General features: G+C 32.9%; 1 pseudogene; it reads right to left on the minus strand.

Annotated features, from left to right (window-relative positions):
* Positions 1-1000: 1000 nt before the first annotated feature.
* Positions 1001-6683, minus strand: LOC120120492 (annotated as a pseudogene).
* Positions 6684-8411: the final 1728 nt, after the last annotated feature.

The following is an 8411-nucleotide window of genomic DNA, read 5'->3' on the forward strand; positions in this document are numbered from 1 at the left end:
AAAAAAAAAAGGATACCCAACCATACTCAACATTAGTTAATACATAAACTATCAATTTTAATCTATCTTAATACCTAAAATTTTAATTTTTTCAAAACCATACTCAACATTTAATTTTTGTTTCATTTCAATACCTAACAATTAAAAACTTAACACATTTAGTACCTAAACTATCAATTTTAATCCACTTTAGTATCTAAACTTCTAACAACAAAATAAAACTTAAACGTTAAGTTTTTAAAGGATACTAAAATTAAACAAAAACAAAATGATAAATATGACTTTTAAAAAAATTAAAACTTAAACGTTAAATTTAAGTACTAAAACGGACAAAAACTAATAATTTAAGTACTAAATGCGTAATTCACCCTAAAGAAAACATGCTTATTAAGTGTTTATTTATCTAATTCGTAATTATGTCATGTCCCACCATATGAAAAACCTTCCTCAGCCGTGTTTTCTTTTATGCTCAGAAAATCCCTATTTTATTTGAAACAGAGGAATACTTGTCCAATTTCCAAACAGCAGGGGGTGGGGTATTTCATTTTTACCACATTCTCCTAATCACTCAGCTGTGCGGGAGGGTCACTGCCTTCTCTTTTCTACACAATAACCCATTTTTAATTTCAAAGAAGAAAAAAGAGTCCACACCGTACATACAGCTCTGCATTTATATTTACAGTTCCAGTTGAGTCAATGGCTTCATAATACCTCAGCTGAACAATATCTGCAAATGCCCGCACCGACCGAAAAAACAGTTATTCCATGCGATTACAGAACGATAACTTTCTATTCTCAGCCATCTTTGACTAAGATCAAGATTTCTTCAATCCACCAAGTATTAACACCAGGGTTTCTTCAACAGAGTATTTAATTACAATCATATCTGCATCCTCTATAGGTCAACGAACCTTTTTTCTACTTCGTTGGAGACATGATGTTATGCGAATGCATATTCAACTGCATGCTCAAAGTTCAAGTAAATAAGCAGTTGCTGCAAAAATAATGATCAAATAGAGAATGAATATAACACGGTACCTTACCTTGACAAAAAAATCAAATGAAAAAAATGTTACATCAGACAACTCAAACAGAACGATAAGGACCATGCAATGAGGATAGCAGCTTTTTCCGACACTACACCAAAGTTATCTTTCATGTTGCAAATTGGAATATAATGCGTACAACTTCTAAGAAAAACTTAAGGGGTCGGTTATGTGGGAAAGCTTAAATCAATTATGAAGACAACAATCCAGTTCAACAAACCAAAATGATCCCCAGCCAAGATAAAGAAGTTTTACTCAGATGAATTCAAGCAGATTTCAATATTTCATACACTTGAATGAGATTTTTAATCAGTGTCACATTCTTAATACTATCAATAATACATATTTTAACATTTCAAGACTCGGTGTTTTGATAGGAAGGAAAAGCAATAATAGGAACATACTGATGGTTCAAATAAGTTAGCAACGGATTTAATGCAGATTTTGAGTCTTAACTTGGCAAACCCACCCAACGAATACAAGCTGAAAATTCAAGGCATTACCTGGAAAAAGGATTAGACCTTCAACTATAATCAAAGAAACATAGACTGATTACTGATTTAAATGGCCATTTCCCTGAATTCGCAATATAGTTACTCCAACAGCCTGAAATCATTGCAACTACATACTTCCTTTGAAAAAATATTTCACATCATGCTCTAAACTAAAACTTTTCAAACTGGTAAAGCATCGGCCAACAATTTCAAATCATAAAAAAAAGTTCACAATAAATAAATGCTTACCGTTCTAAAAATTCACTAAGAACCTGAACTAGATTTCTGTACCCAGACTTGTTTCTGCAAATTTAGAGTACAAAATTTAATATTTGGTTAGTAGAGTAGCACAAGGCTATTGAACATATCAAATATTCCAGTACAAAAAAAATCACCTCATGAGAACCATAGAAGGAAGCATTGCCTCTTTTCCCTGGTTTTCCATCACTCAACAGATGATCCATCGGCAACTAGTCCACATTGACTACCATGTTTAGAGGATTCTGCATGAACTTGCAAGAAATATTATTGAAATCCAAACAAATACATGATAGAGAGTTTGTTCGGCTTCCAAAATCAAAGCTAACCACTATCTAAAGAACTGTTACGTCCACTTCTGACAGTTTTAACTTGCATACCCCGAACATTTGATAAATTAACTTTAGTATCATCATAAGCCCCTGCCAATTGAAAAGGAAAAAGAAACATAAAAGTTAGTCTCCCCAAAGGAAAATTGTGTTTTCTGCAATCCTAGCTTGCTGCTGCTACTCACTGAGCACATAATGCAAATTGCAAACACATGCAAGTGCACAATTCCATTTGTTTCATGATAGCAATCAACCACGTGGAAAATCCCCAGGGTAATGATTCTCCCAAGGAACAACAATGGCAGAGATTTAACAAACCTTCTGAATACTCTAAAGGTATCACAGCAGACTGAGAAACAGACAATGACAATGACTCATCACTTGCATAAGATCCATTAGAACGGCGAAGGGTCCATACACTGCGATCTGGTCTATCATTCTTTCTCCTACGTCTCTCAGGCTTCTCGCTACCATGCAAATCACTCCCAACCTTATCATCTGAAGCATTGTTTGTATCCTTCAAAATTAATTGTGCATGTGAATGCCGAGAAGGCCGTCTATCCTTTTCCAAATTTGAGGTCAGAATCTGATGCTGACTGGACACGAGAAGATTGACTTTGACGAGCATCCTTGTTTAAAAGTATGCCTCTGACCATTCTGCCCTCACGTCCAGAATTCTGTTTGATAGGAGTTGAACCAAGTACGTTTGTAATTGGCAATGTAATATCCTGTTGATGTAATATGTTTCCAGCCATCTGCACAAAGAATTATAATCATAAGGAATGAAACATCAAACACCATGGTGAATAAGTACAATAGTTCCTTCATGTATCCATGCAAAAAAAAGTCTCTAATAACACGTATAGAACAAGAGTAGTGAGAATAGCATTGTTCCTTTCTCCCCCAACCCAATAAAATTCTCACCCATTCTCCCTGAGTATGTACACTACACATTTACTTCAAGCCTCTATCAGAACAAAGAAGACTGAATAGTAGAGCCACTAGAACATGAAAAAAAGGAACAAGTGGCTCACATGAGAAAATTCTCTCTCTTTTCCTTTACGAAGCAGAACTTTCTTTCTACCAGCATCAGTAATTCCAGAAACTCCTGGAAAGAGAGAATGAGAAATTTAAACTATAGACATGACAAGTGAGGATACAACCACAAAACGAAAAAATTTCAACTGTTATCAATGCCAAGTAACACCATACCCGAAAACAACAAAGAATAGTAGCTCATTAAACAAATGAAGGAAAAATCAAATGATTTATATTAGGCATTTATGCAATATCACCCATACCACTTTCCTCTTCAGATATTTCAGCTCACACAGATGAAGCTAAAGTAGCAGGCTTATCAGGAAATAGCTGATCATCCCTTTTGGAAACCAGAACATAAGTTGACTTGTCTTTGCCACTTGTATTTTTCAAGCTATCCTTTAGAACATACTGCCACCAAAAAGACAAGACATTAATGACCAAGAAAATTACAATATCTAACCAGGGAAACCTACCATGGATCTATACATGGTAGGAAATATCTAATATTAAAAGAGAGAAAAAACAAATGGATCAATAAACACCCAAATTTACACATCTTTACTACATAAATTACAACTCCAACATTTTATGTGAGAGAAAGATATCATCTCAGAAACATTATGTAGTTTTGCCTAAATAACCAAAGATATGCTTACCACCGTAGTACTACCCCTTCGCTTTTCAGAACCTCTTTTGGATGATGCTGAAGTTGGAGTTCCACCAGATAACCAGGAACTGGGAAGTTGAATATGATGAATAGTTGGCACAAATAGCTCAGAGAAAAGCACTGAAGAAAAACAGGAACAAATTTAAAGCTTACTCCATATGTCAACATGTTAAAAAGTAGCAAGGGAAAAGTATTGAATCTTTGGATATTTATCATTCTTCAGCAATAACGTCAATTATAGAATTTTTGCTGGCATTTTCTCTATCAAATCACATTTATAGTGAACCAAAGAGATGCCTATTTGACTCAAAAGGCTAAAGTTCGGCAAGAAAAACACCAAACTATGATAATCACAATAGTGCTCCTTAGCAGCTCTATGATATTGGAATTGCAAAAATTACCCGAGATGCACCCTTAGCAGCTCTTTTCTGTCGAACAAAATCCATTAAAGGTGTAATTATGGGAGTATCCTTTGATACACCTGAAAAGAGGCCATTGATGGCATGACTTAAAAATGGTAATACATAGAGACGACAAGTTTCAGTCGGTTAATAGAACAAAAAAAAGGTTTATTCCCTTCTTTTAAAAAACAACAACTTCAGAGGTGTGAATAAGATTCATCTAACTAACCAGCTCTTTCCGCCTCCCTTCTCTCTAACTGTATCTCTGCACTAGGAAGATTCTCAACTGGCTTTGCAAGAAATTCAAGGAACTCCAAATATTCTGGATCTAGATGTTCGTCAAAGAAACACTTGCATTTATGACAGGAAAATAGTGGCCTACATAAGCTCTCACAAATTCCTCTTTTTTCTAATGAGTAAACAAAATTAGCTTATTACCTTTGGATATGGTCCCTTCACAACCATCCTTTTTAGACCACTGCTTTGGAACACGTTGAGAAGGTGCATACTCAACAACAGCTTTAAAATGAGCCCCTGAAACAAGTGAAGGGATACTTTTTACTATGAAATCCATAAGCAGCATCAGTTTATTGCAAATAGAGGTTAAGAAAAACACTTTATTAAAGTAAATGTGATATCCTAAATAAGCTAGTCAAAAATCTTTTTTCTGTTAGGCAATCAAGGTGTTCTAACATTCCCAAACTACACGAGATTTCTGAGGTGAAGGTGAAAAGACAGATTCAGATACATTAGCCTATTTGAGACTTGAGAGAGGATAAAATTTTATCCTATAGCAATAAAAACTAAAATGATATTGCTTATAAAAAATGTAAGATATGCTAAATCGATTTTTATGAAGTTCAAGAATTATACCCTTCTCATTAACAAACACATGACCATTAAAGAACTCCGCAAACTCCAGAACATCCTCTGGCCTCTTGAAGTCCACATACGCTCTAGAATAAGAAAGATTCTTCTGACTGCAAAAGCATTTCAATAAGTAAAACTATAATCTTTTTCTGTATGCTACCCCTAGGATTTCCGTAGCATAAAAATAAAACCTAAAAATGCAAGACCAACTGGATGAATTAGATGTTTCTTGATAAACTGGAAAATTAAGTACTGAATTTAAGTTATGAAATTTGTTTGCTATATTAATTAAAATTAAGTATCGGATGTAACTAATTTGTTTAATAAATGTAAATTTTAAAGGATAATATAGTATTAAAAGAAATAAAATAAAATTTATTGAAAATATTCCTCAATAAGGGATAAGTAGGTCCTTATCTATTTATCATTTTACACACTTATTCATAGAAAAATTCTATTGGATGGTTTTATTCAGGATTATAAAACACATTAAAAAAACTAAATAACTGAAAATTAATACTATTTTTCAGCTGGTTGAATTCTTTCAATGGATTAACAAACTCTACCCTAGTCTCTCAGCAGTATCTAAAGGATTTATTCAAATTTGATCCAAAGAATCAAGAATCTGATAAAAAAAAAAGACTACAATACAGAAGAAACACTCCTACTATATGAGACAGACACTATGACTTTGATTAAGCAAAGCAAGACCAAACATGCCCCTTTACAAGAGACCCGCAATTAACTCCTAATGTAATAATCTCCATTAACAAAAACCAGAACAAGAAATACAAGGATAAGAAAGTACTAAAAAGAGTACAATCAAGAATATGATTAAAAAAAGGACTAACCTACTAAATAACTGAAAATTAATACTATTTTTCAGCTGGTTGAATTCTTTCAATGGATTAACAAACACTACCCTAGTCTCTCAGCAGTATCTAAAGGATATATTCAAATTTGATCCAAAGAATCAAGAACCTGAAGAAAAAAAAAGACTACAATACAGAAGAAACACTCCTACTATATGAGACAGACACTATGAATTTGATTAAGCAAAGCAAGACCAAACATGCCCCTTTACAAGAGACCCGCAATTAACTCATAACGGAATAATCTCCATTAACAAAAACCAGAACAAGAAATACAAGGATAAGAAAGTACTAAAAAGAGTACAATCAAGAATATGATTAAAAAAAGGACTAACCTACTCTTCCCGGAACGAAAGGAGAACCAGTTGTAACGGCCAAAAAAGGCACAATCTACTTGTTCGACAAGCATGGACTCCGTGATGGACGGCGGTAAGTGACAGAGAATCGCCTTGGTTCGATCTGAAGTCCCCTTCATGCCTTCAAAAACCCTAACCCTAGATATCATAAACCACAAAAAAATCCCCCTCAAAAACCCTTTAACGACTTCGAAGTTTAAGAAGAAGAAAAATTCGGGAGTCGGTATGAGATCACATCTTTCTATGAACGGAACAGGCAATCGATCGATTAGCACAGCGGAGCCCTAATTTTTGCGAATTGAAGCCCAAATCGCCATGCTTGAGCGCACAAGACTAAATGAAGAAACATAATTAAAACTTACAAAAAATGGTAAATTCTAATTTATGATATTTCGGTTATGACTTCGTTCTATTCTAGGCTAAATATTTTAAAAAGTAAAGTCTTAATACATAAATTGGTCCCTAAAGTGTATAAATTTTCTATTTAGGTCCTTCTACTTTTTTGGTCAAATCAAGAAATGAAGTTTTCTTTTCTTCAGATTAGTTCATATTATTTATCAATGCTATGTAGCACCTATCAGAATATATCATGTGGCTCGTCCAATCAAAAAGTAAAAGATATAATGAAAATCAGTCTTATTATCCTTTGATAATCTAATTACCCATTTGGTATCTCCTCATTTATTCTCAATTCAAAAATCCTCTTTTTATGACTATTTGTTCCCAATTCACATCTGATTAGGCCTATGTTTTAATTACACACACACATGAATCTATAGAACTCTCGTCGACTTACATGTGTTGACTCAAAAATTCATGGTGTTACGCAATAGGACCGCATCACTCCTTTCATCAACCGGGGTAAGTTTAATTTAATAATTATTTCAAATTAGAACGAAAATCAAATTGATAAAAGTTTTAAATATTAAGGATTTATTGGATTATTTTCAATTAAGATCAATTTAATAGAATGTGTAAATTTTGAGAATTAAAACGATTACAATATTATACTACATCACTATTTTCATTAAGTCAACGGGCCAAACCCAACGATAAGTGACAAAAACAAAAACAAAATACTATATTAGGTATGATTTAAGTAAAAGTTAGTTGGATGGTCAAAACAAAAACATAAAAATAGGTGAATGGCTAATTTGGTAATTTACTTTTAATTTTTTTAAAGAATTCGAGGCTTTTGATACCTGTGGGTCATTTTTTAAAAGAGAATTGTTAAAATTTGATTAAAAATTTAATAATTCAAATAATTGGTAAATAAACTTTATATACACACACTAATCTCGGAAGTTTTTGTAGGATTATTGATCACAATTAACATCATTCCGAGAATTACAATTAATTAGCATAAATCAAACGATTTTAGTAATAAATAAATTATTGTTATTTTTTAAAGTATTATGTTTAATGTCAAATTATTAAAAAATATCTTTAAATAAATATTACTTTAAGCAAGTCTCAAGTTCAAATCTTTATATGTGAAGAAAATTCTCACTAAAAAAATCACCCAAAAGGCTTGGATACTGGAAGACAACTAAGAAAAAAATGTTAAAACTATACTCTTTTTCCTATTTAAATATCTAATGTTACAAATCTTATTATCTTAAGTACTTCTATTATAACAATAGTAAGAAAAAAATCTGTTAGTAGAATTTATTTAAAAAAACTAAAATTACTATTATTTTTCAAAATAACCCCAAAAAAAACTTAAATCCAGATCCACCGGCTATATATCGTCGATTGCCGCCGTTATTGTCCCTTAACTAAAGAATTAAAATCAAAATCATGTCGAAGAAAGGAGGGGCTTCGTTGCAAAAGGATGTTCCACGGCGGGCCTCAACTGGAAAATCAATTCCTAGAATCCACCACTTGTTCTTCATATACGTCAAAACCCTAATAAATTGGGGTTATTCATAGAATCCACCTATCGTTATTTCTGAGTTAATGAAAGAGGCTATTGTTGGAGGTGATTCGCAAAATGAATCGAGATTTTTGTTTTGGTTTTTGAAGCACTCAGATCCTATAGGAAGTGGGTTAGCGAGAGAGTTTATTGTGGAAGCAG

This window comes from Hibiscus syriacus, unplaced genomic scaffold (genome assembly GCF_006381635.1).
Source record: "Hibiscus syriacus cultivar Baekdansim isolate YM2019G1 unplaced genomic scaffold, ASM638163v2 tig00110339_pilon, whole genome shotgun sequence".
NCBI lineage: Eukaryota > Viridiplantae > Streptophyta > Magnoliopsida > Malvales > Malvaceae > Hibiscus > Hibiscus syriacus.